This window comes from Dipodomys spectabilis, unplaced genomic scaffold (genome assembly GCF_019054845.1).
Source record: "Dipodomys spectabilis isolate Male_0828 unplaced genomic scaffold, ASM1905484v1 ptg001548l, whole genome shotgun sequence".
Lineage (NCBI taxonomy): Eukaryota > Metazoa > Chordata > Mammalia > Rodentia > Heteromyidae > Dipodomys > Dipodomys spectabilis.
In genome coordinates, this window is record NW_024872225.1 from 14857 (window position 1) to 23147 (window position 8291).

General features: G+C 36.0%; 1 non-coding gene across 1 annotated transcript; it reads left to right on the forward strand.

Moving 5' to 3' along the window:
- Nucleotides 1-4179: 4179 nt before the first annotated feature.
- Nucleotides 4180-4281, forward strand: LOC122103065. The gene has a single exon (XR_006146686.1). It is a non-coding gene; the product is annotated as a U6 spliceosomal RNA (small nuclear RNA).
- Nucleotides 4282-8291: the final 4010 nt, after the last annotated feature.

An 8291-nucleotide genomic window follows, 5' to 3' on the forward strand; every position in this document is an offset into this window, starting at 1 on the left:
GCCAATCAAATTCAACAATTACTCCAAAAAATCATATACCACTATCATACAGGATTCATTTCTGGGATGCAAACCTGGTTCAATATACACAAATCAATTAATATAATTTATCACATCAACAAGAGCAAGGATTAAAATCACATGGTTATCTCAACAGATGCAGAAAAAGCATTGGACCAGATCCAACACCCCTTTATGATGAAGGTTCTGGAAAAATTAGGATCCATGGAACATTCCTCAATACAATAAAAGCTGCATATGGAAAACCTACAGCCAGCATTATATAATTAATAGTGAAATACTACAGCCATTTCCTCTTAACTCAGGAATGAGACAAGGATGTCCACTCTTTCAACTTCTCTTCAATTTAGTATTAGAATGCCTAGCTACAGAAATAAGACAATATTCCATAAAAGGGATCCAAATAGAGAAAGAAGAAGTAAAATTCTCCCTCTTTGCAAATGACATGATCTTGTACTTAAAGAATCCCACGGACTCCACTCCCAAATTACTCAAGCTGATTCAAAACTTTTGCAAAATAGCAGGGTATAAAATTAACCCCCAAAATTAATGGCTTTTCTGTATGCCAACAATGAGAAAAGCGTGGCTCAAATCAAGAAAGCTTTTCCATTTGTAATAGCCCCACAAAAATAAAATACCTAGGAATTAACTTAACCAAAGCAGTGAAAGACTTCTATGATGAAAACTTTAAATATCTGAAAAAGGAAATCAAAACAGAACTTAGAAATTGGCAAAACCTCCCATGCTCCTCGATAGGAAGGATAAACATTGTGAAAATGACAATATTTCCCAAGGCTATCTACAAGTTCAATGCCATACTTATCAATATTCCAAACGCATTCCTCAAGGAAATAGAAGAGGCATTCCAAAAATTCATATGGAAAAACAAAAGACCCCCAATTGCAAAAAAGCGATACTTAACAGAAAGAACAGTGTTGGAGGAATATCAATACCAAACTTCAAACTCTACTACAAAGCCATATAAATTAAAACTGTTTTGTACTGTTACAAGAACAATGGAACAATAGAATAGAATTAAAAACCCAGAAATTAACCTACAGACCCATAATCATCTAATATTCAATAAAGGATCTAAAAAGATAAAATCAAAGAAAGACAGACTGCTCAGTAAATGGTACTGGCAAAATTGGTTAATCACTTGTAGAAAATTAAGGCTAGCTCCTTATATATCACCCTATACCAGAATCAACTCCAAATGGATCAAAGACCTCAGAGTCAAAGCAGACATTCTGAAAACATTACATGATGGAATAGGAGAAACCCTAGGTCTCTTTGACCAAGGCTGAAATTTTCTAAAAAGAAACCCAGAAGCACAACGAAGGAAAGAAAGGTTGGACAAATGGGATTGCATGCAATTGCAGAGCTTCTGCATGGCAAAGGACATAGCTAGCAGGATCAATAGAAAGCCCACGGAATCTGAGATGATCTTCACTAGCCATACAACCGACAAGGGTTTCATATCTAAAATAGACCTGGAAAACAAAAAATTAAATCCTCCAACAACAAATACTCAACGAAAGTACTGTCCAATAAATATGTGGGCTAAAGACATAAAGAGAAACTTCTCTGAAGAGGAAAGGAGGGTGACCAATAAACACATGCTCAACCTCCCTAGCCATAAAAGAAATGCAAATCAATCAACACTGAGATATCACCTCACGTAAGTTAGAATGGCTATAATCAAGAACTCTAAAACCAACAGATGCTGGAGGGGATGTGGACAAAAGGGAACCTTAATGCATGTTTAGTGTGTGTGTAATCTTGTTCAACCACTTTGGAATGTAGTATGGAGATTCCTCCAAAGACTCCACATAGAGCTTCCCTATGACCCAGCAATCCCACTTTTGGGCATTTACCCAAATGATCACAAACAAGACCATACTAAAACTACCAGCACAAATATATTTATTGCAGCATTACCATAGCTAAGGTATGGAACCAACCCAGATGCCCCTCAGTAGATGAATGGATGAAGAAAATGTTGTATATATACACAATGGAATTCTATATCTCTATCTGAAAGAATGATATTGCCCCAGGAAATGGAAACTTGGGAAAATTATATTAAGTGAAGAAAGCCAGGTCCAAAGAATCATAGGTCCCATGGTTTCACTTATTAGCAATTGCTAGTGTATGTCTGAGACACGCAGAAATTGTTAGATAAGTTGATGTTAGGTGAAATGAACCGCAAGATAAGAATTCAAATTTATTTTTCTTTCCTGTAATTATTTCTAACATATTTATAAGATGATTTCTTTGTTACTTTGTATGTCCCTCCTGCATGGTATAACCCCTGTTTTCACTGTATTTGATGTTGGTATAATTTGTGGAGGGGAAGGGAAAAACATTTTTAAATAGGGATACAGGTGGACCCATTGCAACAATGGGATATACAAAACATTATGTCGAAAAAACGAATTTTACAACTTTGGGTGGGGGGAAGTGGGATGGGGAAACGGGATGTAAGGGGGGTGAGATTGGAAGGGATGGTAAGGGGAAACAAAGGAGTATGCAACAATGCTTGATAAGAAATGTACTCATTACCTTGCCCATATAATTGTAACCCCTCTGACTGGTATTTTCACACTTAAAAAAAAAAACAGGATAAACCATAAAATATAAAGTGATTTTGATAAAAAAATAAAAAATTATTCAGAATAAATTATCAATAAAAAAACAATCTTTACAGAAGCAAACTCTCAGAGATATTACATGACTTTGTAAAGGATAAAGTGGCTGAATTTAATATAAGTTTAGAAGTATGACCATTCAAAAACATAAAAAGATATTCTTTATTTCATTATATAACCCAAAGCAGAAAGTAAATGTTGTTTAGATGATTTTTTAAAACACAGTCTTTCAGGTGCTGGGAGGGTGGTTCAGTGTAGATTGCTTGCCTTGCATGCATGAGGTCCTGGATTTGATTCCTCAGCACCACATAAGCAGAAAAAGATTGGAGATTTGCTGTGACTCAAGTAGTAGCACTAGCCTTGAGCTGAAGAGCTGAAAGACAGCACCCAGGACCCAGAGTTCAAGCCCCACAACCAACAAAAACAAAACAAAACAAAACACAATCTCTCACTTTTGTGTGCTCAACGTTGTAACACTAGTACTTCAGTCTAGGGCTAAGATTTTAGGTGTGGACATTTATCAACACTCCTGATTCAGATTCTAATTGATAAAATGTTTAATCAATCTTTTGTTTTTACTAATTTTGCTCTTTGTAAATTCACATTTACCTATAAAAAACAGAGTGGCCATCCCAATAACATTCTCAAAGTACTTCCTAATGATGACTTACAAAAAGTTGTATTATATTACAACAAGGAAAACAATGCTACAAATAAGGAAAACCAATACATAAATATTAATGATTAATAAATAAAAAAACAAAACAATTACCACTGTTTCCAATATTTGAAATGTACTACATATTCGATTTATTATTTTCTCATATTGCTGTACATTTAAAACTGCCTAAGTCTATGATGTTAAACCAGAATTTTATAGGCTATCAATAGCCTTTAAAGTTACTCACTAAGATTATTATTTATGGTTCATCTCATCATTTGTATATGGCTTATACCATTTGTTCCTCGCTAACATATAAAGTAAGGAAGCCCTTAAATTTTAACAGAAACTGTGAAGGTAATGTCTTAAATCTTCACTCTGCTTCTTTACACAAACACTTTGCAACTTCTCATTAGTACAGTTTCTATAAACTCTGAAATGTACATACTTAGTAGTGTATGACTGCTACCATGAATCTTATATGCTTTGTGGAAAAGTTTTACAACCTGCTAAATAGTCTAAATTTTGGCATATATGAGCAAATTCCCAAAATTAAACATATTAAAAACATTAAAACTTTTAACAAACCTTAACACTTTCTATAGTGTTCATTATCACAGGTTCGTTGTACAGAATAATTGAATTCCTCCTCCAACACATGCGTTGAACAACAAATGTCTGGAATTATTTTGTTTTTGACATGTCAATCTTGACTTTATTCTTAAATGTGTTATTATGTAAAAAATACATGGCTCTAAAATTTCACCACAATTCTTTTGAATTTAATTTTTGTGGAATTGTCTACTTTAAGAAAATCAATTACACTTTATATATAAAAAATGTTCTGTGCTCAATTCAGTAGTACATACACTAACATTGGAACAATAAAGAGAACAATACCCCCTGACTGAGGATGACACGCAGGTTCGTGAAGCATTCCCGATTTTTAAAAGAACAGATGCTGGATGGGCTTTGGACAGAAGGGAATCTTAATGCATTTTTGTTGGGAGTTTAAACTTGTTCGAAGACTTTGGAAAGTAGTATGGAGGTTCCTCAAAAAACTACATAGAGTGCCTCTAAGGCCCAGCAATCCCATTTTGGGCATTCATCCAAATGATCACAAACAAGACCATACTAAAACTACCAGCAAAACTATGTTCATTGCAGCATTATTTACCATAGATAAGATACATAACCAAACCCGATGCCCCACAGTAAATGAATGGATCAAGAAAGTGTATGTATTTGTGTGTGTGTGTGTGTATGTGTGTGTGTGTGTGTGTGTGTGTGTGTGTGTGTGTGTGTACTGCAATTCTATGCCTCCATCAGAAAGAATGGCATCACCCAGTTTGCTAGGAAATGGAAAGACTTGGCAAAAATTATATTAAGTGAATTAAGCCAGGCCCAAAGAAGTGAAGTAAGCCAGGCCCAAAAAGAAACATATATCCCATGGTTTCCTTATTTGCAATAACTACTATGTGTCTGAGACAAGCAGAAAACATCATATAACTTGATGTTAGGCAACATGAACCCCAAGGTAAAGATTCAAATGGTTTTTCTTTCTTGTGATTGTTTCTAACATATTTATAAGATGATTTCTTTGTTGCTTTGTATGTTTTTCCTGCAAGCTAAAGCCCCTGTTTTCAGTGTATTTGATGTTGGTATAATTTGTGGAGGGGAAGAGAAACACAAATTGTTTAAATAGGGATGCAGGTGGACCCATTAAAATGAGATGAACAAGTAGTTATGTCAAAAAATGATTTTGGCCGGGGGGTGGAGGGATGTAGATGGTGAGGGGGCTGGGGTGGGGGAGGTTTGGTGGGGGTGGGGAGTGGGAGATGGGCAGGGATCGGAAGGGGAAAGAAAGGAGAAGGCAACAATGCTTGATAAAAAATGGAATTCTATGCTTCCATCAGAAAGAATGACATTGTCCCATTTGTTAGGAAATGGAAAGACTTGGAAAAAATTATATTAAGTGAAGTAAGCCAGGCCCAAAGACACATAAGTCCCATGGTTTCCCTTATTTGCAATAACTAGTATATGTCTGAGTCAAGCAGGAAAGGTCAGATAAGTTGATGTTAGGGGAATGAACCCCAAGACAAGTATTCAAATGTATTTTGTTTTTTTTTCTTTTAGGCAATTTTTCTCTAACATATTTATAAGACGATTTCTATGTTGCTTTTTATGTCCCTCCCACAAGGTATAACCCATGCTTTCACTGCATTTGATGTTGGTATAATTTGTGGAGGGGAAGGAAAAAAAAAAAACAATTCGTTTAACCAGGGATACAGGTGGACCCATTGCAACAATGAGATGTACAAGTCCTTATGTCAAAAAATGAACTTTACAACTTTGGGGGGAGGAGGACCGAGTGGGGGAAGTGGGGGAGTATGGGAAGGGGTGGGAAGGGGAAGCAAAGAGGAGGCAACAATGCTTGATAAGAAATGTACTCGTTATCTTGCCCATGTAATTGTAACTCCTCTGTCAGTATTCTCACAATAAAAAAAAAAAGAAAAGAAATGCACTCAATAACTCGCCCATGTAATTGTAACCCCTCGGTATGGTATTTTCACAATAAAAAAAGAAACATAGGTCCTATGGTATCCCTTATTTGCAATAACGAATGTATGTCTGGGATAAGCAAAGAAGGCATGGTAAGGCGAAAAAAAGGAGGAGGCAACAATGCTTGATAAGAAATGTACACATTACCTTTTCCACGTAATTGTAACTCCTCTGTATGGTATTTTCACAATTAAAAAAAAAAGAATAGGTCAAAAGCAAGTGCATATGACTAGATAAGATGATGTTAAGGTAAATGAACCCCATGATAGGGACACAAGTGGTTTTTTATTTCTTTCTGTTGTTTCTAATATATTTATAACGTATGATGTGATTTTTTTATATGTGCGCCCCCCACAGTTAAACCCCTGTTTTCACTCTATCTGATGTTGGTGCACCTCCATCTTCTATATACACTTTTCTAATTTGGGGATGGAAAGGGAAAAAACAAAATGCTTAAATAAGGATACAGTATGACCCATTGCAATAATGTGACGCACAAGACAGTATGGTGAAAAACGAACTTTACAATTTAGGCGGGGTGGGAGGAGGGGAGTGTACTTGTGGAGGTGAGAGGGAAGGGATGGTGGGGGAAAACAAAGGAGGAGGTAACAATGCTTGATAGGAAATATACTCATTACCTTTTTTATTAACTGTAACCACTATGTACAGTACTTTTACAATAAAAAAACATAAAAACATTCTTGGATGGAAGAGAATATTTCCCCTATTTTACCCATTTAATATCATTAACAAAGAAATTAATGCAAAGCACTGATATGAAGATATTTTGAATAAATGTGTGTGTGTATGTATGTATGTATGTGCGTGCCTGCTCATTTTCGTTCTCAGAGTTAGAATTCAGTGCATCAAGTTCTCCCTAGGCCATTCCTCTCTAGATTGATGAGCTACTATATAAGCGAAATCTCCATTCTTGGCTCTTTGCTAGTTCATTAATTTTTTTAAAAAATAATTTCATGAATATTTTTGGTCCTGATTGGCTTCCAAGGGTTATCCACAGATCTCAGGTTCCTGAGCACATACCCGAGTAGACAGGATTACAGGTGTGACCAACCATCACAAGGCTTTCAGAATAATTTAAAAAGTAGAAGAAAATTTACTTCATAAAGGCTTGTTTATCATCTCCTGCTTTTAAAGCATTTTGGAGTGATTATATGTGAATTTATTTCATTTTTGGATTCTTAAAAGGCAGTAAGTGATGGTATTTAAAAGTTTTAATCCTTTTTTTTTATGGGTCATGTGGCTTGAACTCTGGGCTTGGGCGCTGTCCCTGTGCCTTTCAGCTGAAGGCCAGTGCTCTACCCCTTGAACCACAGGGCCACTTCTGCTTTCCTAGTGGTTTATTGGATATGAGAGTATCACAGACTTTCCAGCCTGGGCTGGCTTTGAAGTGCAATCCTCAGATCTCAGCTTCCTCTGTAGCCAGGATTATAGGTGTTAGCCACCAGCTACCGGCTAGTTTTAGTACTTTTTAAAACGTATATTGGAACTGTGGAACAGAAGAAATTTGTCCCTCTTTAGACCTCAATTTATGAGCTCAACTCTGACCATAACCCAATGTCACCAATACAGTCCGTGTTGAAGACAAAATGTGACAGAAAACAATTACCGTGGGCAATAATTGCTATCTTGGACAACATGAATATTGAATTGAGAGTGTAAGGGAATGGAGAGGATTTTACCTACTTTTTTATTGCTGACTTTTGGAAATTTTGACTCATTTCCTTCCCCACTGTGTGTCTTTGCGTCATACACTTAGTGCCTTTAATTACAATATTTCCTAACACTAAAATGGTAATAATATTAGAATTATAGCAAATGTTTTCTTAAGAATTAAGAGAAATAAAACTTGTGAAATACTTGACATAAGCTTCTAGGAATGAGCTTACAATTACATGGGCAAGATAATGAGTATATTTCTTATCAAGCACTGTTGCCTCCTTCTTTGCTTCCTGTTTCCATCCCTTCCCATCTCCCCCCACCCCCCACCCCCCCCCCCACCAAAGATGTAAAGTTCGTTTTTCGACATAAGGACTTGTTTCATCTCATTATTGCAGTGAGTCCACCTGCATCCCTATTTATACGATTTGTTTTTTCCCTTCCCCTCCACAACTTATACCAACATCAAATACAGTGAAAGCATGGGTTATACCATGGGGGACGGACATACAAATCAACAAAGAAATCATCTTATAAATGTTCGAAACAATTGCAATAAAGAAAAAAACAATTGAATCCCTATTTGGGGTTCATTTCACCTAACATCAATGTATCTGACCTTTTTCTGCTTGACTCAGACATATACTAGTTATTGCAAATAAGGGAAACCATGGGACCTATGTTTTTTTGGACCTGGCTTAATTCACTTAATATAATTT